A 23,279-nucleotide genomic window follows, 5' to 3' on the forward strand; every position below is an offset into this window, starting at 1 on the left:
GGTATCCCTTATGAAAGGGGATTTGTCTCAGAAGAAACTTATTTTCTATTCTTCTCAAGTTCCTGTTTATAATAAAAACTATGATTATTCTAGAACATTTAGTATAGGGGGAAATAATAGACTCATGGACCATCAGCATACTGTAGCACAATATAACACCCGTTATAGTCCTTAACCAATAATTAATAAAGGATTAAATTATTCCAATACACATCCTGTGCTTTAGATATATGTATATAACCTTCGGCACAACAACTCCACTTGCACTTTCAACCTAAGGAAATAATTTGGTAAGTGGAAAATACAGGTGCTATCAGGGAAGTTTTCAGATAAGCCATGGGAATCCCAAAAGACTTTTTAAATTTCTATTTGACTGAGAATAGCCAGCCCTATTCTGCTTCAAGTCTTTGACTTCCTATTGCATTTAGGATTAAATACAAATCTCTACACTGGTTTCCAATCACAGCCACAGGGTCCAGCCCCTACATCCTTTCCTCCCCACTTCCTTCAGCCTCTTTTCTATTCTTCCCCATACCTATTCACTTTGTTTTTTAATAATTTATTTTTAGTATTTATTTGACAGAGAGAAGAACACAAACAGGGGGAGTGCAGTCAGAAGGAGAGGGAGAGGGAGAAGCAGGCTCCTTACTGAGCAAGATTCCCAACACAGGACTCGATCCCAGGACCCTGGGATCATGACCTGAGCCGAAGGCCGTCGCTTAACCAACTGAGCCACCCAGGTGTCCCCCTACTCGCCTTTTATACAGAGCAGAAACATCTCCTTGCTTACGGTCTCTTCCCACCTAAACTACCAACCCTTCACCTTCCACTGCCAAGTTGTTAAGATCTCATTTTCCTCTCTTTTTATGGGTGCCGCCTATTCACTTTTTATCCTGTTGCTTCCTAAGATACCTCTGTTGGTCGATGGATCATGCCATTCCTTCTTACTCAGCAATACTAAGTCTAAGCTCTTCAGAATGGTATTCAAGTTCTTTCACCAACTTACCCAACTCATCTGTCTCGGTAGGCTCATGGCTGTTGTTAAACTGACCTTAATGTAAGCAGTTTGAAGTGCTGATCCCTATATGCTTTTTCTGATCATAAAGATGGAAACCACGAATATGTGAGTATGTTGGGAAATGTGATCGCCCACTGACCCATGAGCTGGACTGGGGCACTCAGAGGCTCTTCACTCCTTCCTGTGTCCTTGAAATGTAGGTTCTACTGGGCTTTCCCAATGCCAGAGGCTACTCCAAGGGCAAAGCCTTGAGATGGTGATGGGATGTTGAAAACACCTGCCTGGTGGACGTGACTGAGCCCAGTTAGGGCCTGTTTACAAGCTTTTAAACTTTGGAGGGCGGGTGCAGGAAGCCATTCATCTTGCTGCCGCCAAAGACAAGCTTCCAATGTCTGTTCCCTGTGCTATGATTAAAACTGCCCCTGATCAAGCTGGAGTGTCTGCCTCTTTGGTGTGTCCTGCCCTCTGTGTATGGGGGCAAGTTTCAGATTATACCGGGAAAGCTCCCAGGAGGGCTGTGAAGCTACAGACACAGAACCCTCATGGGCTTACCATGCTGATGTGCCAGAGCACACAAATCATCCTCAAGTTAGGAAGAAGGTCTGTCTCAACAGTGGCCTTGATTGTTCTTGCTAACTCTTTGGAGTTGTATCCACTATTAATATAGACAACAACAAATCTAACCAATATTGATTATATATATATATATATATATATAATGTATATATAATATACATACTTTTTTACAGCATTTTCAGGAACAATATATATATTATTATATAAATTGTATAAAATATATAATTTATATACGTAAATTATATATTTTATATAAATTATATTTCTATATTATATATAAATTATATATTATATATTATTATATTATATTGTATATAATATTATATAATATTATATACAATATTATATAATAATATATATATTATTCCTGAAAAATGCTGTAAAAAAGTATGTATGAAGTGACCCAAGCAGAAGCCAAGAAATGACAGGACCTACTGGAAAGAGAGTTACCTTTTGTCACAACTTACTGAACCCACTCAATTGTTGCCATGGTTGCAACATCGCACGACAACCAGAGCCTGCGAGGGTCTGGGCACATTCTAGCAATAGCTCTACTATTTTGGGTTTAGCCAAAGACACACTGAGTATGAGGTGCCTTTTACAACAGTCAGATGGAGCTACAAGGGAAGCAGCTGGGAGAAGGGGCTTCAGGTGGAGATCCAATCTGGTCCACGGTCTCGAGGTAGGTAGATGATCTTGCTTAGTGGACAGCTGAGTGAAAAGAGAAGGAAGTGGAGCCCTGCATCTCCAGGAAGGTCTTAACTTACTTTCTCTCTTAACCCCCAAAATCTTGAGTTAATGTCTAAAACATACTACTGCCTTACTAGTGTTTGGGGAGTCAAGTGAAAAAGCCTGGGTTCTGTCTTGGGGTCCACACACACACACACAGTGACTTTAAGTGGAAAGGGAACTTATTCATGATCAGCAAAAACAGCTCACTGAAATCTCTGAAAAGGGGCCGTGCTCCCAGCAGGAGGTGGGGGGCGGGAGGGTGGGAGAGGATTGAGTCAATGAGAACTAAATGCCAACAAGCAAGGAAGGTGCCCGCAGCACCTTCCAGGAATGCTGGACTCATCAATCTTTTACAGGTTTTCGTAGTAAATAATTTATTATGCAGCCACAATGAGACACATTTTGCTAGGCCCTAGGGTGACAGCAGGAAATATGAAAAGCCAGTTACCTTACATCATACAGGTCACTATCTGGTTAGGGAAAAATTATTAAATACATGATTTACTTTGACAGAGTCTTGCTTATTCCCTAAAAACTATCCCTTCCCAGTGGCTGAGCCCCCTTGAGAAAAGATTTCCTGATGCAAGAACTAGCCCAGCTGTGGACCACCCTATGTAAATCAGTTGGGAAGATTTCGTGTCCCAAAGCTCTTGGTTATCAGGAAATCTTTCTTGGAGGCTTCCTCCTGGAAAGGAACTTAGAAAAGACATCTGCTATCTCTTGCCAGACTTCAACTCTCAAGGCTGATTGCTCAGACTGTCTGTTGTTGATGGGCTTCTTGAGAAATAGGACAGTATGTGGAACCTTTCTGTCCATGTCCTCACAAAACAGGCCTGCCCTGGCTACACGTGCCCTCCTGTGTTCCATCCCCTTAGATGACACCTGCACTCTGTCCATTACCCGCCCCTACCCTTAAGAAAATGAAGTGCAATATTCACCAAGAAATAGACGGTGGCACACAAATACGGTTTTTCCTGCATTCATTTTATCCCTTCAGTCAAGGCTTTGTCCCTTATCCTAAAGATTCTATTAATGGCACCTTGTCCAGCCACACCTAATGCACTGAAAACTAAAAACAGGGGCACCTGGCTGGCTCAGTGGGAAGGGTGTGCCACTCCTGTGCCACGTCGGGGCGTAGAGATTACTCGAATAAATAAAACCTAAAACAGTACTAAAAGCAAACAAAAACTGATGAAGATAATTACACAAGGCTCTTTTCAAGAATTTTTGTCTCACCTGAGTGGCTCAGGTCTTGATCCCGGGTCCGGGAACTGAGTCCCGCATCCGGCTCCCCGCTCAGCGGGGAGTCTGCCTCTCCCTCTGCCCCTACCCCTGCTCGCTCTCTCTAGCTTGTTCTCTCAAATAAATAAAATCTTTAAAATAAAATAAAGTAAAATAAAAATAAAAAAAGAATTGTGTCCTGCAGGACACAAGGAGGCCGTCCCTAGGATCTCGGAGTTTTACCATCTAGGAATCTGCATTTCAGTGCAAAAGGGGAGTGGGGAAATCACTGAACCTGGGGACCAAAGCCGCAAGCAGGAGCCCGCGCAGCACCTACCAGGGTGTGTGCGGGAGCTGGGCGGAGGGAGAAGGGACGTTGACCTGAGGAGATGGTCCTCTGTGTACACAGAATCTAGGACCATTTCCTTCGTGCTGAAGCGTCCTTCAAGCTCACGCGACTTCCTCCACTCGGGCTACCCGTCATCAAACAGCCGGGGAAGCCGAATACCACACCCAGGAGAAGGAGCAAGCCTCCGGAAGCGCCCCGAAAGCTCGGGGCAGGTTGCGCCCTCGCAAGCACACTCTACCGCAGCTGCTGCCAGGTCACCAGAGGTCATGGCTCCCACGCCTCCTCCCCCCCCCCCCCCATTAAACTTTTGTTTTAATGGGTCTCAAAATTCTGTGACAGATTTTTGGTCAAGTTGTTTCCATTAAAAAGTACTGATTTTAAAAACTAATAACTTAAAACTGCCACACACACACACACAAACAAATGGTCCATAACATTTTCCTTTCCTTCTGAAGGTTTTACGATGCACTGTTCTGCCTCCTTTTAAAGATGTCCGTTCTTCTCCACGCGAGGTGTCAGGGAGGGCGGAGCCGGACCGGGGCGGGGCCCCGGGGGAGGGGGGCCCTGGGGGGAGGGGCAGGGCAGCCCCGAGGCGGAGCTCCGGTGGGGTCCGCGGCGCGCAGGTTGGGAGGGGAGGATGGAGCGGGCCTTGGGTGGGGCACAATTGTGGGGCGGAGGAGGGCCGGGGCGAGGCGGGGCGGGGCGGGGCGGGGGTCCACAGGGCAGGGGAAGGGAGGGGCTTGGGCGGGACGCAGGTGGAGAGGGGCAGGGCAGGGTTGCGCTGCGCGGAGAGGGGTCTTCGCTCCACGCTCTCTGAAAAGGTGGGAAGGTCCACAGTGGGGCGCCAGGGGTGAGCGGAGGACTTTGGCGCCTGCGTGTGTTTGGTGTATGAGCCGCGCCTGCCCGTCAATCTACTAAAGAGGAAAGTGCCCAAGAACCCTGTTGCACTCTGTTCCTGGCAGCTGTGGGCAGAGCGTTGCCTCAGAGCTCAAAGGGAGATGAAGCGTCACAGGGAGTGTTCTGGACATCTCCAACGTTCTCCTTCCTCACTCATCCAAACAGCTCCTCACAAACTGCCCAACGCAGCGGCTCTCAGGGCGGGCTCCAGCTTGGCCCAGGGAACTTGTCAGAAACGCCACGTTCTTAACCCCACCCCAGGGGTACGGAATCCGACTCTGGCGGTTGACTCTCCTCCCTGATCGGTGTTTATTCAAGGTCTCCAGGTGATTCTTACGCACGCTGGGAGTGCAAACCGGCGCCCATAGGGACCCACCTTTAGCTTGTATCGCTATATGCAGAGAGCACGTGCAGGGACTTCAAACACAGACCCACAAATTAGTCACACCTCCATGTGTTTCGCTTTTCACCAGTTTAAACAGCTACTTAGATAGAAATCCAGGCAGATCTTCCTGAAATGTGAGTGTAGATAGCCATGCCCTAGAAACCCTTTCCCCAGAAACTTGGATAATGAAAAACTCAAAAAGACCATTCCTGTGTCTGGAATCACTGTGCAGCAGATCTGGCTTACAAGGCAACAGGTAAACCGGTAGAGTCACCGAGCCATGTGTTCTATTTCCTCCTCCCGCCAAAAATCACATGTGTGAAAAATACTTTTCCAAAGTCTGTTGTCTGGTCTGTAATTTGTTCATGTTCTTTAGTTATTTAAAAGTGTTAAACGAATGTCTGAAACTTCTAGTACAACTGGTAGGAGCAAATGTATATCAACTACTTTCTTCTCTTGTTTGATCACATTATTTTGATTATTTCTCTGAAACAAGATTTCTCCCCTCCCCCCCATAGCCTTTTGTTTTGTTCTGTTTTGTTTTGATAGATGCTTACTTGATTGTCTATCATCTAAGATAGATTGGAATCCAAGGTAGATTGGAACAATCTAATTGGAATTCAAAATTCCAATCCATTCATATTTTTCTTCCTCCCATGATCTAATCTATGTACATTCCACCAAATTCCTAACTTGGGTTCTCCTCCTGTAGTTTTGATTTTCCTCCTTGGCTGTGGTCCCTTTGTTTACGAAACTCTGCTGCTTTTTATAGGCATTCAATCTTTGTCTCTGTCCTTTGCTAGTAATTACTTCAGACATGTGTTCAGTGAGGACCTCATGCTCTTAGCATTCTTGATTAGCCCAATTTTACAGCAGGGGTAAATTCAGTAACGGTCATCAGCGAACACCGGGCCTTCCTGTCTCTCGTATTTAGATAGATATTTGAATTACTTTTGTAACTAATAAAGTCTCACATAAATAGAAACAGGGAATCAGGATTCGTCTACTGTGATGTGAATTGTTCTGAGTTAGGAAAAAAATCTACAGGAATCTTTTCCTGAGCGATTGAATCAGAACTCTGGAACACTGCAAGTCCCAGCAGAAGACACCAGGGGGCATGAGAGACTTTTTGTTTCCCTCTGGGCAGCTCAGTCACCTAGTTTATGAAGAAAACGCATACTTCCTCCAATGCTGTTTGTAGCTTTTCCCCCTGGGAGACCTGTAATTGTGTTTTTTCATAGTTTATATATTTTCCTATTATGAATCTTGCTTTTCCCCCAACCTCCCTGACCTGTGTAAAAGTCTATCTGGCTACATATTAACTGAAAATAAATTATCTGGGCCAATAGATTAGTATTTGTTTCATGTGACTTACTTCCAAAGCAGCAGCTGAGGTCCAGGCATATATTCTCTCCTATATCAAGCAGCATCCTTCTACTTCAGAATATTAGAATGTTCAAAAGTTGCTTTCGGGGGAAAAATGTGGTAGTCTTACACATGGAATAGGAGATATTTCTTGGAAAATACTTACTAGAAAAATAATCCCATGAGTACCTGAAACAAAATGCAAATGACAGGCATTATGCGGCTTTCTATATTAGTTACGTGGATGCCTTCATAAGAGGTGTTTTAGGATCAGTAGTATTTGACATTTCGAATCACATATACCCTAGGATTAAAAATAATTTTTCTGTCCTTTCTTGAATGATACTGGACATTTTCAAAAATGATGTGTTTGTTTCATTTTCCAAAATTTTCAGTGTTCTTATAACAATGAGTTTTATACCCGCCCCCTCCAGAGATTCTGAAGTTCTGCCTTCTTTGGTCGGGGAAGTGTCAGCTCAGGTGGTGAGGGCAGCTAGGACATATCATGTAATGAAGAGGAGACAAATGACAGACGTTCAGTTTGCTTCTGTTTTCACCCCAGATCAAACTCCCTGCCCTCTTTATCCACCTGCCCGGCCATCTTCGGACTTCCAGTACCGTCCTCTCTCATCTAACTAACCTTGGCAAACTAGGGGGGGGGCGACAGTTGAATTCCCTTGCCCCACCTGCAGGATCCACCCCGTCTTGCCCCTCCTCCTTGTCCCAGTCCCCAGCACCCCTGTCCAAGCTCTACCAGTCTCAAGGCCTTCTCACAGGCTGTTTTCAGACAGGTTTGCTTTCTCAGTCTTCTCTTTCCACCTGAAATACCCACTGCCTCTTCTTCATTCAACCTAGAAGCCTCCTCTCCAGTCTCCTCCTTGCTCTCTCTTTTGAGCTCCTTCGAACCAGATTTGTCTTAGCATTAACCACATCCTACCTGCATCCTATAGGCTGCTTTTTAGTGTCCTCTTCCCGGTCCTTCATGAATGTCTTCCACATAGTAGATACTCAATAAATGCTTGGTAGGTGAACGAAATTATGGCTACATTAATGGAATCGTCCATGGCTGAACTTTCCTGCAGGTTTGGAATCCTTACATCCCTTGAGTGATTCGCAGCATTTAACTGGACCTTTACAACTCACTCTTACGGAGATTAATGAATTTAAAGGGAAGAATTCCACATCTGGGTAATCAATTGACCCTGTCAGGTCTATTATATAAGGTGCTTTTGATTTCTGCCCCGTATTTTAGACAGTGTTCCTGAACACTTGTGCACGCTTCTCTCCAGGCAAGCATTCAGCAAGGAGCGCCCCTTTCTAGGATCTCCACTGGGCTGGTTTTCATCTTTTAATTCCACAATCTCTCAGGTACGTGCAAGCTGCATTTCTTGAGACTAATTTCAGAAGTAGCTTTGTAACAATTAACTGAAAATTATTCCAACAAAAAACTCCAATACAAAAGTAAACTTATGTTGCATTTCTTTTATTGGATGCGTCATTCCTTAACTTCAAGAAAAAAAGGGTATTTTTAAGACTTTTTTCCTGTATGTAATACATAATCTCATCCTCTCTCACAAATTCTTTTCTTCTGCAGTCTCAAACTAGCGAGAACAGCTGCCAGTGGCGACTCTTCCCCCAGGGATTTCGAGGCCACTAATCAATTTCATAGCTGGAGGCAAAGCCCTTGGCTGGGAGATATTTTTTTCATGACATACAAGGTGCTCTGACTTTCTGGGGCAGCCAGAGGGTTAAGCTTAAGGAGTAAGAGAGGCTGGAGCAGAGTGAGGAGGCCACAGGTGGGCTGGGTTCCTCGGCTGGTTACCTTTCCCCTGCCTCCTTTCATTGTTCACAAACCTAGCTAGGGACCAGAAGACTCCCATGCCTCCACCAGCCTCAGGGAGTGGAGAGCAGGGAGGGTCCAAGCTGCCTGGTTCCCCCTCTTGGAACTATGTGCAAGACCCAAGCTTAAAGCGTACAAGGAAGAAAAATCCTCCTTTTGAATGACACCTTCCTCTTTCCTGGTGGTTCTTCACCTTCGGGTGCATCAGAACCACCTCAATGGTTTGTTGAAACCAAAGACCCAAAGATGGGCCTCCAATGTTCTCGAATGATGCTGAGGCTGCTGAGCCCAGAACCACTTTGAAAGCCACTGCTCTTCTCTGTCCAGTCCATGGAATGTCTTTCCCCCAAATATTTACTCACCAAGAGAGTTTGTTGCTCTGTGTCTCTCTTACAAACACACACTGCTTCACTCCCAACACCCTTCTTCAAATGTCAGTTTCATCTAATCAGAAGTTGGTAAACTAACCAAGCATATGGTCAAATAATTACTCTTGACTAATTTTGGAGTAAATGTGTCAGGAGAATAACAGAAAGGACTGTAATAAAAAATCATAATTTTAATAGATTTCCTTTCTTTAGGCTGCAAAGCACATTTCATTGATAAGGAAGTTTCACGAACTCAGTATACTCTTACTGAGCATCTGTGTCAGTCTGTGGTGGGATTATGACATTTCCTTCCATCCAGACTGTCTTTTACCAGAAAATCAAGTTCATTTTCATGCACAGATATCAGTTTCCAAACAGAAGGGGACTTCTTCATTTGATACCCAGGATAAATCCTCCCTCAACATCTCCATTCTTGCTGAGCTCATTCCAGACCCTGTGTAATGCAGTGGTTAAGAATACTGTTCTGGGGGCGCCTGGGTGGCTCAGTGGGTTAAAGCCTCTGCCTTCAGCTTGGGACATGATCTCAGGGTCCTGGGATCAAGCTCCGCATCAGTCTCTCTGCTCAGCAGGGGAGCCTGCTTCCTTCTCTCTCTCTCTGTCTCTCTGCCTACTTGTGATCTCTGTCAAATAAATAAATAAAATCTTAAAAAAAAAAAAAAAGAATACCATTCTGGAGGCAGATAGATCTGACTTGGACCTGAGAAACTTTCCAAACCCTTGTCTGTGTATTTGTGGATTTTTAAGTTACAAATTGGAGATGATAATTCTTAACTCAGGGAGAAGCACCAAATCCATGTTTTGGTTGAATTCTTTTTTTTTTTTTAAAGATTTTATTTATTTATCTGACAGACATATCACAAGTAGGCAGAGAGTCAGGCAGAGAGAGAGAGTGGAGGAAACAGGCTCCCCGCTGAACAGAGAGCCCGATGTGGGGCTCAATCCCAGGACCCTAGGACCCTGACCTGAGCCGAAGGCAGAGGCCCCAACCCACTGAGCCACCCAGGCGCCCCATGATTGAATTCTTTATGGTCAAGTCACTGAAGTCAAAGCCAAATTTCACTGTCATCACATGGACTTCTAGAATAAAAGAATAAGCCTGGACTGTTCTAAAAAAGTAACATTAACTGTATCATTTATGTATTGTCATAATACTGCTGCAAACCACAAACTTCAGTGGCAGACAGTAATATTCATCTTCTACCATTCTGTCCATTTGGTTCTCGGGATGGTGGTGCTGCTCTGGGTCTGACCCAGGGGATCTCGGCTAGGTTCAAATCTGCTCACTCACACAGTGCAGTCACTTGGCAGGTCCACTAGGGGCTGAAGAGTCTAGGCTACCATCCCCTCTGATAATCAGTCTCTGCTCTGAGTGGTCTGTCCTACTCCAGTAGATAACTGAGCTTGTTATCAGGGCCCAGAGGGTTTCAAAGAGTGAGAGCAGAACCATGCAAACCAGCAAGGTCTCTAGAGATTAGGCTTAGAACTGGCATTATCAGTCACTTCTGCTGCGTTCTGTTGGCTTCAGTAAATCACAAAGCTGCTCTGACTCAGAAAGGGAGAGTCTTCAAAGTTACACTGCAAAGTTACATTTATTTTATGAATAAATGTTGGGGTAGAGAATTAGTTATTTCTTTTTCACTCTACATACTACATTAAGAAGTTTTATTAATAAGATTTTATCAGTGAAATGTTACAATTTTTTAAAAGGTTTTATTTATTTATCTAGAGAAAGAAAGGACACTGGAGCAGGGGGTGGGCCAGAAGAAGAGAATCTCAAGCCCAATGCGGAGCTTGATCTCATGACCCTAAGATCGGGATCTGAGCTGAAACCAAGAGTCAGAAGCTTAAGTGTCTGAGCCACACCCAGGTGCCCAAACATTTCACATTATGGGAAAAGAATAATAATTTCTTCATTGTCAGCTACTAGGTTTCTGGTAGTTACCTACCTTTTTAAAAACAGATTTTATCTATCTAAGAAAGAGAGCAAACACGCACACAAGCAGGGCATAGGTACAGAGGGAGAGAGAGAAGCAGGCTCTCCATTGAGCAGGGACCCCAATGTGGGGCTTGATCCCAGGACCCTGAAGGCAGACTTTTAACTGACTGAGTCACCTAGATGCCCTTAGCTATCTACATTTTCAATACTAGATAGAAGCCATTTTTACCGTTGATTGGTAGAGAAGCAAAGTATTTGAGCAGTTCATTTTTAAGTAGATATTCTGTCCTTCTTCCTTTACTTTTTATTATGTCTAGGTCAGAGATGATTTATCCTGGATGGTGCTGTAGAATGATTTGGGAGTCTTTCCTGTGAAATTTTTATTGGCAAAGTTAACATGCTGATTTTAGGGCATCCATAATAAAGTTGAAGGATTTCTAAGTAGTATTTTACCTTAAAAGGATCCTGGCTTACATAGAATTTTAAAAAAAGAAAAAAGAAATATAGTTCTTACTTGTCATTTTATTTAATATTAAGAATGCTAGTACACAAAAACAATTCTACCAAGTCTACAATTATGATATAATTGATAATCATTATTCTGTTCGTATTATCATTTCAATTTTCATGAACATTTGTTGACTCAAAAAGGAATGTATCTTGAGGGATGCCTGGGTGGCTCAGTTGGTTAAGTGGCTGCCTTCAGCTCAGATCATGATCCCAGCGTCCTGGGATCGAGTCCCACATCCGGCTCCTTGCTCAGCAAGGAAGCCTGCCTCTCTCTCTGTCTTTTCCTGCCACTCTGTCTGCATGTGCTCGTTCTCTCTGTCTCTGACAAATAAATAAATAAAATATTTTTTTAAAAAAAGAATGTATCTTGGAGTTGACATACTTTCTTTTACATAATCTTAATGATTTCCATACTCAACATAGTCTTACTATAGTAAATATAACTTTATACTTCAACTGACTGATAGAATTCCAGACTCAAAACAGACAAAAGTGATTTTCAGTCAAGTTACATGTAGAAATACTTACCTATAGTTAAGAGTAAACGCTGTATTTCAATATTAACAGCTCATTCAAATGTCACACCATGTTTGCTTTTCTACAAACATGTTATAATAATTAGATATGATGATGGCCTATCCAAGAAGATAACAACCAATCCTACATGTTCAGGGATACTGGAGAGACTATTGAAGCAGGCTTCCGGAGCTGACACTAGAGGCAAATGGTAGATTTCAGCTAGACATGGAGGCCAAAGCTGAGCTCTTAGTCTAATTATGTTCCTAAATGGGGTTTTGGGAGATTAAATGAGACAACATATACAAACAATCTATGGCACACAGTAGGTCTTCAATAAATGACAGATATTATTTTCCATTATTTGTGCCTTTTATTAGAACTATACTATTGCATTGTATTTTGGCCCCAAGGAAAACTTATCAGCAAGACTTCTTGAACCAAAGCAGCCATGAAGTTAAGAATGGGGTTGTTTGTGCAAAAAAGATCTGGTCCCTTGGAGATTTTAATTTAATGTTGCATAAAAGGCTGTCTCCAAGTTGCCTCAGTTAGCCAATACCTCCATGTTTCATGCTACTATGACAGTCCTCTGGCATTACGACAATTATTTTGCCTGTTTTAAGGCTGTGTTGCAAATATGATTAAATCCAGAACAGGCTTTCAAAGGGTATGGGATCTGTGGATGGGATCTGTAGAGTTATCTATGATAGTGTTTCAAAACCAAACAGATAGATTATTGATTTTGAAGTTAACAGCCCATTCCAAGTCAAGAATTTAAGATTCTAAGGAGATAATCAGTTTCTGCAAATAAGTTGGATTGAAATTGAAAAAAGAAAAAGACTAAATAAGTTATACAAGTTTGGCTACAGAAAAGCTATTAGTTCCTAGAGATTTTGCTACTGTATACTATAATAATATATTACTTTAATATTTGTGTTTCAGATTAAAACTTCAACAGCATGCCTGCATGTGTTAAACAAAAGCAAAGAAATCGCTTTCTCATTCTCCACTCATCCCACAAGAAAGTCTACAGTCTATAGGTGATGCAGAAGTAAATTGGACTCGGTCCTTGCCTTCAAAAGGCTTAGATTTCAGAGCAATGGCTTGGACAAAAGTTACCTAAAATTTAAAGTAACGTCATAATGATCAGCTGATTGCTCCCCATGCCTCGCCTCCCAAACTTTATCCATTCTCCCCTACCTTCATCACCCAGTGGGTCATGAAGCCCCGGAGTGGGTTTCTGGAATTGGCATCCCAGGTAAGCAGGGTACCATTTCAGCCTGTAGTCAGCTTCTTTCTTATGTATTGCTCTTTTTTCCCTGAGGATTCAGTTCATTTTCACTGGCACAATGTTTTGTTTTAATCCTGTGCCACAGAGGCTCTGTGATAGGCAATTGATTGTAATAACCCTTGGTGTGTTCAACTCAACTGTCGCACAGCCAACTTTTAGCCAGAAGATGGAGTGCAAGAGCCAAAGACAGGAAACCCTGGGAAGTTTATGACTGTCATAGATTTTCCTCTGTATTGAAAGGCTTGAAATAATATTCTTCACTGTGACTCTTACAGCCCAAAGTCTAGCATTGTAATACGTGTAAAGTTAGGCAAACAGTTAGGGGCGGGCTACCCAAATAAGCGCGTTTTAACAAGCATGTGATTTAGATTTAATAATTTGTTGACATGGGGGAAAATGTATAAATCAAAGACCAACATCAGAGATTTGTTTGGGTTTTGTTCTAACAAGCAAGGTACAATTAGTACTTGGTGCTTTTGTCTACATGTCTGTAGGACAGATAGTCCCAAATCAAAAGGAGCGGGGTTAAGCCATTTTTAGGAGTCATTGTTCTGAAATAAAACAGATTTTCCAAATGTTAACAATTGACGAATATGGTGAAAGGGTACCTGGGAGTTCTCGAAATGAGTTGTCTCCTGGCGACCTTCGTTCCAAGTCTGAAATTACTTGCAAGTCAAAAGTAGAAACAGGCAAAGGCAGTGAGAAAAGCAGGCTCCCTGCCGAGCAAGCAGCCCCATAGGGGACTCGATGCCAGGATCTTGGGATCATGACCGGAGCAGAAGGCAGCGGCTTAACCCACTGAGCCACCCAGCTGTCACGGCTCAGTGGGTTAAGCCGCTGCCTTCAGCTCTGGTCATGATCCCAGCGTCCTGGCATTGAGTCCCCCATTGGGCTGCTTGCTCGGCAGGGAGCCTGCTTCTCTCGCTGCCTCTGCCTGCCACTCTGCTTGTTTGTGTGTACTCTCTTGAGTACAATCTTGAAAAAAAAAAAAAAAAAGGTAGAAACAAACTACCCCGTCCCAGATTTCATAGTTTATTCAGTCGAGTGGACATGGCATGATTTTATCATCTGGTTAAAATCAACAACTCTTACGTTGCCTGATCCTACCTCTTATGAGGAAAAACAGTCAAATACCAGAGTTCGCCAACATCTACAGCCAATTGTGAAATTAAACACAATGAACATTAGTTAAGAAGTTGAAAGATTTGATGGGTCAGTTATCAGAATACAAAGTTTTCTTTATCCTAGGAATCTTGGAATCCCCAGTGAGCAGGAGACATGGCAAATAGTGTCAAAATACGTCCATAGGGAGGCAGTGTTCACTTTCTGTGACACATGGAAAGGGTGAGAAGACTGCTATCCGGCTTCTCTGCCTGGGCTTTAGAGAGATTCTTCAGTTTGGTGAGCTTGCTCTGTATTCATGACTCAGCCCCTACAGTGTTAGCGTGTGTCAGGGTACCCTGTGTCTTGCACCGGAATGCAACAAGTGGGGGGGGGGGGGAGTTGCTGTGCTCCTTATATTTGGGAGGCTCAATCTATTCCAACACTTAGACTTCAAAGTAAACCAAGCCCTGATCTTCAGCGTCTCCTCCAACATTATCAAAACAGGACCCACCATAATGAAGAAAACAGCAGTGAGCGTTTTTTCTTGGAACCAGTTACCCATTTTCTTTTCTTTCTTTCTTTCTTTCTTTTTTTTTTTTTTTTAATTACTTGGAGGCTGGCTTAATTCTTCTCTTCCTATCAAGCAACATGTGGATTATATTTTCCCCCAAACTGGGCAGAGTTTGGCAGCCTCCTATAGATTCTGGAAACGTATGAATGAGTTTAAAAGGAAGAGTTTTTGTTTTGTTTTGTTTTGTTTGGCTTCTTTTTTGCTGCTTTGTTCGGTTGTATTTTTAAATTTTTTTTTTCTTTTCTTTTTGCCTTGTGTCTTAGCACTTATTTTTCATTCTCTACCCAGAGGATATTGAATATTCAAGTGCATCTGAAATAGTACTACAGAAGTTGAAAGTTCGATTTAAAGAGCTGAGTTCACCTCTCCTGTGGTTTTAGCACTCAATATCATGACCACGCATTCAATTCAGTTGGCAGGATTTCTTCAAGTGGAGTGAGAGATACGGGTTTTACTGCACTCTATAAATATGACCATTTATTGGCCCCAACATATTTATGTTCCTATTCATTCAGTGCTCACTTAAACTGTCGAATTTGCTTGACCCACTCTATAAATGTAAATTGCCTACATCTGAAACTCACCCCGGATGGCTTTTGAGTGTGCAGGAGTTGGAACTGTGTGACTTCCAGAGACCAGACCAGGTGTCAGGGTACCCTGAAGGTAGCAAGTCACCTCCCTCTCCCTTCCCTCCTGCTCTGAAGCACTAAAATACATATTATTCTAGAATGTTAAAATATTATCGGAAGGGCATACAAGATCCATGATAGAGGCAATAATCTTGTCTCATTTTAAAAGATTTTATTCGCTTGAGGAAGTCAGGAAGTTTGATCAATGTCAAAAGAACAAATATGAAGCTTGTTTGCTGTCTCCTTTATCACAAGCCTGAAAGTTTTATGTGGCATGGGACAATTCAAGGAATACTAGTAAGGAATCTCAAGAATTTAACTAGTCCTGGCTGTGTCCATTGGCACAGTTATCCTGAGACACCCCTCCTTCCAAGGCTCCAGTTTAGTGAGCAGGTTCCTAGAGAACTAGGGATTGGGAGTTTCCATTACTTCCTTCATCATCCACATTACGGCTTCTTCATCCATACTGGTGAGAGAGTGCGTTTTGCTTTTTTTTTTTTTTAAGAGCGTGTTCTTTAAAAATCACTTTCTGTAATGTGACTCCCCTTCCCCTTCATTGGTATTCTCTGTCCTGGGGGGCTAAGGGTGCTCCTGAAATAATCCTGCCCCCTGAAGTGTTTTTGAAACAACCTCCTCCACCTTATTTTCCTTAGGCATGATATCCTCATCATCTCAGACCTTCCTGTACTTTTCTACCTTCTATTTTTCTAATATTTTCTTCCCGGCCTCGTATCTCCAAAGTAAACTGACCTACTTCCATAAATAAAATAACTAAAAATATGTGCACCTTATAAAATCAAACCACCATGCGCCAGAAAGGAAATTGGTAGCAAATTAAGAATGCCAGTGATTTGTGTATTTTTTTTGAGACATTTCATCTCATTTGTGTAACATTAGAAGCGGGTTCATTGAAAATAAAAGCTGGGAAAGGAATACTAGCAGAGCTTATATTAAAATTAATTGGATGACATTCTGCGTAGGCTTTCTTTTTTTAAGTCATTAGGAAATTTAGAAAAGTGGACGAATTTAAACCTTTTTTAGCTTATTAATAGCATATTCATTAAAGGAGACAATATCAAAGAATTTAGCACAATACCTGTGGCACGTACCAGACACTAAATAAACAGTAGTTATTAACTGATTGGGCTTCAGTCTTGGAGCTGTTCAAGCATATTTCCTAACATAAAAACATTTGAGAAAAACAAAAAACAAACAAACAAAAAAACCCTTTCCTTTTAATTAAGTAATGAAGGCTAGTAACCTGGAGACCCTCCAGATAACTGTTACAATGTATAAGAACTTTGTAGAAGAACATTGTATAAGAACCTACCATATCAAGCAAGAAGTATCTGAACGTGATAAAACTGTGAAGTGGCCTGAAATACTTAACAAGTCTTAAGGTGTTACCAGGACGCTAGCATTTTGAGGAGATGGAACTCATTACACATTTTTCTGCTCATTTGAATACTGCACAGTGCAGACGTTCGTTCTTTATTCTTTCAGTGGAGACACTTTGAGGAAATGCAGATGTGAGGCACTACCCAAGGACTTTTAAACAAATACGAAGTTTAATTCAATTGTTTCCTGAGAGATTGACTTCTTGCAAAAGCCAAAGAAAATCTCTTACAAGTCCAAAAGGTACAAAAAGAAGGTTGAAACCATAAAATGGGGGAGGGCTTGGTTTAGAAAAGTTAAAGTCTTTGGACAGGGGTAATTACTGGGAGGCTGTGCTGTGAATTCCATCATTCCGCTTCTGCTAAAATAAGCAGCACAATGGTCCTTTTATCTTTTTATGTTTTTACCAGGAGACTGGTGAGGGAGCTTTGATGAAGGAGATTCCTATTTACATCAAATCTAAACACCCAGGATAAGTGGACATTTTTTTCCCTATGACCAGGTCATAAAAACGATGATCTTAATAATATAAAATCCCAAGGAACCTGCCTTCTGAGTTATTTTCATAAATAATAAGATTATTTATTATTTATATATGTATATATAAATATATATGTATATATATTATTTATTCCTTGAATCTAGTTTCTTAGCCTGGATGTGAAGCAATATAATCCCTTACTACATACCAAGATTAGACATTTCCCTACCCTCTCTTGTTCTGTAGGGAGGAGCCCCTCCCCACCCAGAAATTCCTCTTAGTTGTGAGAATCCCTCCAGATTGTCCCCTTCCAAACTCATTCATCTGGTGCCCACGAGGCTGGTGCAGTTTCCTTGAGGCACCTCTAGCTCTCAGTGGTGCCAACTCCTATGCTGAGGACAGAAATGATACCTCTAGTGCCCACAGAAGGTGCTGGCAATGACACTGCCTGGACCAAACCAGGCACTGATGGCAAAGCCAAAACCACCGATGGGGGCACAATGGAGCTTCTCTGGCCATGGGTGAAAGCTGCTGGCACAACTGGGTGCATGGCTTACATGTTGATTTTCACATGGTGACATCCAGAAAGAACCTGTTCCTTTCTTGTATCCTCTCTCATTGCAAAACATCTCTCACCTTCAGTCTCCAAGGAAGGTCTGTGCAGGTGGGGTAGGGGGAGGCTCTAGCTAGGAATGCCCTCCCTCTGAACTTACTCACCATCCAAGGATTTCTCCCAAGCACCAGTTTTTTTTAGTCTAATCTCACCAGGTATTTTATACCCATGCTTTGATACTCAGAATGGCTTTAAAATTTAGATACGTTTCATTGTTTGTTTGTTTAAGATTTTATTTATGTATTTATTTGTTAGAGTGAGAGAGAGCATGCTCAGGCAGGCAGAGTGGCAGGCAGAGGCAGAGGGAAAAGCAGACTCCCCACGAGCAAGGAGCCCGATGCATGGGCCTCAATCCCAGAGATCATGACCTGAGCCAAAGGCAGTTGCTTGACCAACTGAGCCACCCTGGCACCCCATGCCAAGCTGTTTTGTACAGTGGTTGCACCATTTTATATTTCCACTAGCAATGTGCAAGGGTTCCCATATCTCCATATCCTCTTCAATTCTTATTATTTTCTGATTATTATTATTTTTATTATTGCCATCCTAGCAGGTGTGACATGGTATCTCATTGTGATTTTAATGTGCATTTCCCTAATGACTAACCATGTTGAGTATTCCTTTATGTTTGTTGGTTGTTGGAGAAATGGCTATTCAAACCCTTTGCCTGTTTTTTAATTGAATGGTTTGTCTTTTTGTTGTTGATTTGTATATGTACTCTGGATACTATGTGAACCAGTTATGTTATGTGACTCGCAGATATTTGCTGTGCTCTTTTAATGCCAGGTTGATTTTGTTTATGCCACCCTTCCAGATATTCCAGCTTTCCTGCAAGAAGTCCTGGCTGGCTTGGAACTCTGTATTACCCAAAAGAAAATAGAACAATAGTAAACATCAAGATCGACATTAAAAAATGGCTCATTAAAACTGTGGAGTTAGGGGTGAGGATGGGGGAGAGAGAGAAGTGTGTCAAATGTTTAAGGTCAATGTGACATGAGAAAAAAGTTTTTTAAGATTTATTTATTTATTTGAGAGAGAGAGAGAAAGTGCATGCACGAGCAGGGGTGGGGGCAGAGAGAGAAAGAGAGGGAGAGAAGGAAAGAAGCTGACTCTTCACTAAGCCTGGAGGCCCAGTGCAGGACAGGAGGCGGGGCTCAATCTCACAATCCTGAGATCATGACCTGAGCCAAAATTAAGAGTCTGTCACTTAACTGACTGAGCCACCCAGGCGCCCCAAGAAAAAAAAGAATTTAAAAGACGGAAATTACTTTGCTAAAAGTCAGTATATTAATTACAAAGGAAAAAAATAGGAGGATGAAAGATGAGAAATTTGAAAGCAACAAGAAAGCTATTTTTTTTTTCAAAAATTTATGACCATTTTTATTTTCAGATGAGGTTAGGTAACCACGAGGCAAAATTAAAAGAAATGTAAATTAGCATATTTGTTTGGGTTTGAGGTCTCATTTGTTAACACAAACACTTTAACTTAAAAGAACTTCTGGCCAACCAAATGTGAATTTTCAATACTACTCCTATTTATAAAAGAGGAAGGAAAAAAAAAAAAATGAATGAACCCAGTGAAAGCCATTCTTCCTAAACAGACTGCTGACTGGTGTACAGATGGTAAGAACCTTCTGCTCTTACTGAAGCTTGCAGAACAACACTGGAGATCTTGCCTCGTTTAGAACTGCCAGCCAAATGAAATATGATTACCTCCATATGATTTGTGTCAACTCCAGTTAGTAAAGGTATAAGTAATCATTGCTTTAGTTATAGGACTTTCTACTTGTACTTTTCAAGCTATGTCAGCAGTTTGCATTTAAATCAATTGCATTTTATTCCTAGTCACAGGCAGATTGAAAGACAAAATTACCTGAAAATGTACTTTTGCAGTGAATGTCTATAGAATTAAGCTTTTTGAAAGGGAAGAGGGCACTCTTTCATATGTGTTTAAATATGTTTTGGCAGATTGCCTGACATTTCATTTGGATTATAATAAACTATTATTACTACTACCTGTATGTTATGATTTCTAGTTACAGTTTCTCAGAAGAGACTAGTAAAATTAGTTTAGGCTGTCTGTTAAGGACAGTGAGGAAATTTCTTTTTATTTCTTGTGGAAGGAACAAGACCAACTTAATATATCCCCGTAGTACCTTCTATAGAGAAGCTCAGTAAGTACTTGGCATCTTATTTTATAAAATTTTAATATGACATACTAGAGACAGAAATTAAAAGTAAAAACAAGCCAGAGGAGCACAGAGTGATTTAAAGGATCTGAGCCTTGAGGACAATCAACCACCATAGGAAAGTAACTATGAAACAGGCCCGTCCTTAATTTTTTTTTTTTTTTAAGATTTCCCTTATTTATTTGAGAGATAGAGAGCAATAGAGCATGAATGGGTGGGGGAGGAGATGAGCGGGAGGGAGAGGGAGTGGGAGAAATTATCACAAGCAGACTCCTAGCTGAGCACGGAGCCCAACACAGAGCTCCATCTCGTGACCGTGAGGTCAGGATCCTGAGATCACCACCTGAGCTAAAACCAAGAGCTGGTTTCACTCAACCAACGGAGCCACCCAGGGGCCCAGGCCATTCCTTAGTTTTCAAGCAACAAAGGAACACAACAATAAAAAAGACCATGAATTCATTCATAATTCTGCACTTCCAAGTTTACTAACAGTGACTAAACTGTGAGCTGTTTGGGAAAAACATATTGTGTTGGAACTGTGGCATTACTGGGTCCACCCAATTAATTCCAATATGAAAATGCTCAATGTTGCTTTCTTCATAAAGAAAGAGTAGTCAGTGTTTTAGAGAAGAGGATAATTGGATAGTGGAAGAAGAGTATGGTATAGGTACTGTCTGGAGAAATGTATAATTATTTTTCATTCACTTTTTTTTCCAAAGGGGAAAAAAAGAAAGTCAGGTATTAACTCTGTAGACAGCACCCTAATAAATGTATGGTGCTGTAGGAAAATAATGATACCTAAGCATCTGGTGATTGGCGTGGAGTTCACAGTTAACCCCGGGCTGATGGCAGTGGAGATTATGGGGGCCAGCAGTGTGGTGGAGTGGGCCAGAATTTGGTGTAGTCCAGGCAAGCAGACAATTTCTATCTGCATGGATTGGGCAAATTATTCTCACTAGTAAACTGAGGATAGTGGCTCTGTCTTCTTCATAGGGTTGTTGTGAGGATTCCATGAGGCTATGCATGTAAACCTGAGCATAGGGCTGGGTACAGAATAAGCCCTCAGTCAAGGTAGCTAATAAGATCTTTTAAGAAAATGACTTAACCTGAAATAAATGGGTCTTCCCTCACTTTCTTCTGGTCTAATTTAATCCATTTTTCTGATGATTTTTCTGGCCTCCCTACCCTCCTCACCCCCAGGTTATGTGCTTAAACTGACTCAGTACACCACCAGTCACAGTTTTTATCAGACTTATATCATCTTTGTTTATTCAACTCTCTCTCTGTCCAATTTGCTTTGCCCCAGAGACCTTGAGCTCCCTTTGAAGGGGATGTCCGTGATTCTCCATGAATCTGGATTCTCCATGAATCCCTAGTACCCAACAGAGAACAGTATACTTATGTGATACCGCTGTAAGACTGTAATGTGTTTGTTGAATGAATAATTTGACATTGAAATCTTGTTAACATATTGGGTTAAGAAAATTCGGTGGCCGGTGCATTTAAAATTCATAATTTTATGAAGCTGAAAATAACCTCCCAAGATCCATGAAATTAAACGCAATTCTTGGAGAGAGCCTTATTGAAAAGAATGAGGTGTTCTTAAAAAAAAAGAGAGAGAGAGAGAGAATGAGGTGTTCTTTGGGGGTAGAGAAAAGGGTAGTTTTTTCCTTTGATTTCATTTTGTTGGGCTGAGTGGAAGAGTATCAACCACGCCTGAGTCTGTGCATTTCCCAGGCATACACAAGTGCCTAGTGCTTGTTTGAACAGCAGTGTCTTTGCCATGAATGCAATAGCCTTGTGTTCTACAGTCGAGGACTTGGAAGGGACTTCAGCGGTTATCACATCCCAGGTTCCACCTCGAAGAGGAGGAAACCGAGGCCAACAAAATACAGTATTTCTTTACTGGTAGGGCTGGGCCGAGATATCAGGTCCGCTGACTTCCAGACCGTGTCGGAAGGGTCACTAGTTCTTTTAAAAATAATCACTGCTGCTTTAATAGCATCAGCACCTGTTGTTTTAGCTTCCGCAAGGGAGAAGCTATTAATTTCTCCTTCATCAAAGCCGCGTTTCGGGTCTGTCTGAACCTTGTTTTCTTCCTCACTGCAGCTGTCTGCACCCGTAAGGCCAAATGTTGAACGGAGGCACCTTTCTGCTTAAACCCAGTAAACCGCCGCGGCCAAATATGGAAGGAGAAAATTCGACACAGATCATCTAGGCAGTGGCCAAATTTATAATGTTTTTCCTGAAGTCTCTCTGTTCCACCTGGCGGAAGCCCGGACACAGCCCACCAGACGCAGGCCCAGGCGTGCGAACCCTTCCACAGGCATCCACGTTTGTGGTCTGTGACCAGCCGTGGCCAGGGCACGAGCTGGTGGAAGTGGAGAGAGACAGTTAATCCGAGTGGCAATTTCACCGGCTGTAAAACGGGAAGGAATTCTAATCCTTCCTTGGGGAAGTTTTGACAATCAGATCGAACGCCGAGGATCTCCTATAAGCCAGCTTAGTTTGCTTTTATAACCATGATCGCCGTTCTTGCGTTAGGAAGGCCCAGATCGTCTGAATTCTGTTTTCTCCCGCGCCCATGCGAGCCCGTGGCCCGTGGCCCCACCGGCGTCGGAAGGTGAAGGGCTCCCGGCGTCTCCCGGCGTCCCTGGGAGGAGGGAAGCCCGCGCAGCGCGCATGCGCGTCCCGGGAGCCGCCGGCCCCTAATAAGAGTGCCGCGCGGCGCCACGGCGAGCCCAGTCGGAGCGGGCTCGTTGCCGGGCGTCGGGACTGCTCGCGCTCGGCTTCCTCCGCAGCCCTGAGGACTGAAACTTCCGTGGGAGGTTCCCATCGGTGCGCCCCTCCCGAGGGAAGCGGCGGCCAAGGCGAGAGGGAGAGCCGGTCGGAGGCTGCCCGGCGCCCGTGAGAGCGAGCTGCAGCCGGAGAGGCGGAGCAGGGGAGCCGGGGACGAGCCGCCCGCCTGGACCCGCGCCCAGCATCAGCCGCGGCCGCCGCCAGCCAGCCAGGCTCCCGGGGCGGCGGCGGAGGGGGCGCGCCGGACCGTCGCTCGCGTCCCGGACGGCGGCGTGCGCTGGGAGGATTGGCCGTCAGCCCCGCGCAGGGCAGCGCTGCCCGGGCGGCGGGCCGGAGCCATGCGGACCGAGTTCGGAGCTGGGGAGGCTGAGCACGGCCGGCCGCTGCACTTGCTGCCGGGAGCCCTGAGCGCGCTGCCCGCCTTCTCGGCCCCTTCTCGCCGCCCGAAAGGGGAATAAAGGAGGGGAGACTCT

Source organism: Mustela lutreola, chromosome 13, assembly GCF_030435805.1.
Source record: "Mustela lutreola isolate mMusLut2 chromosome 13, mMusLut2.pri, whole genome shotgun sequence".
Taxonomy (NCBI): Eukaryota; Metazoa; Chordata; class Mammalia; order Carnivora; family Mustelidae; genus Mustela; species Mustela lutreola.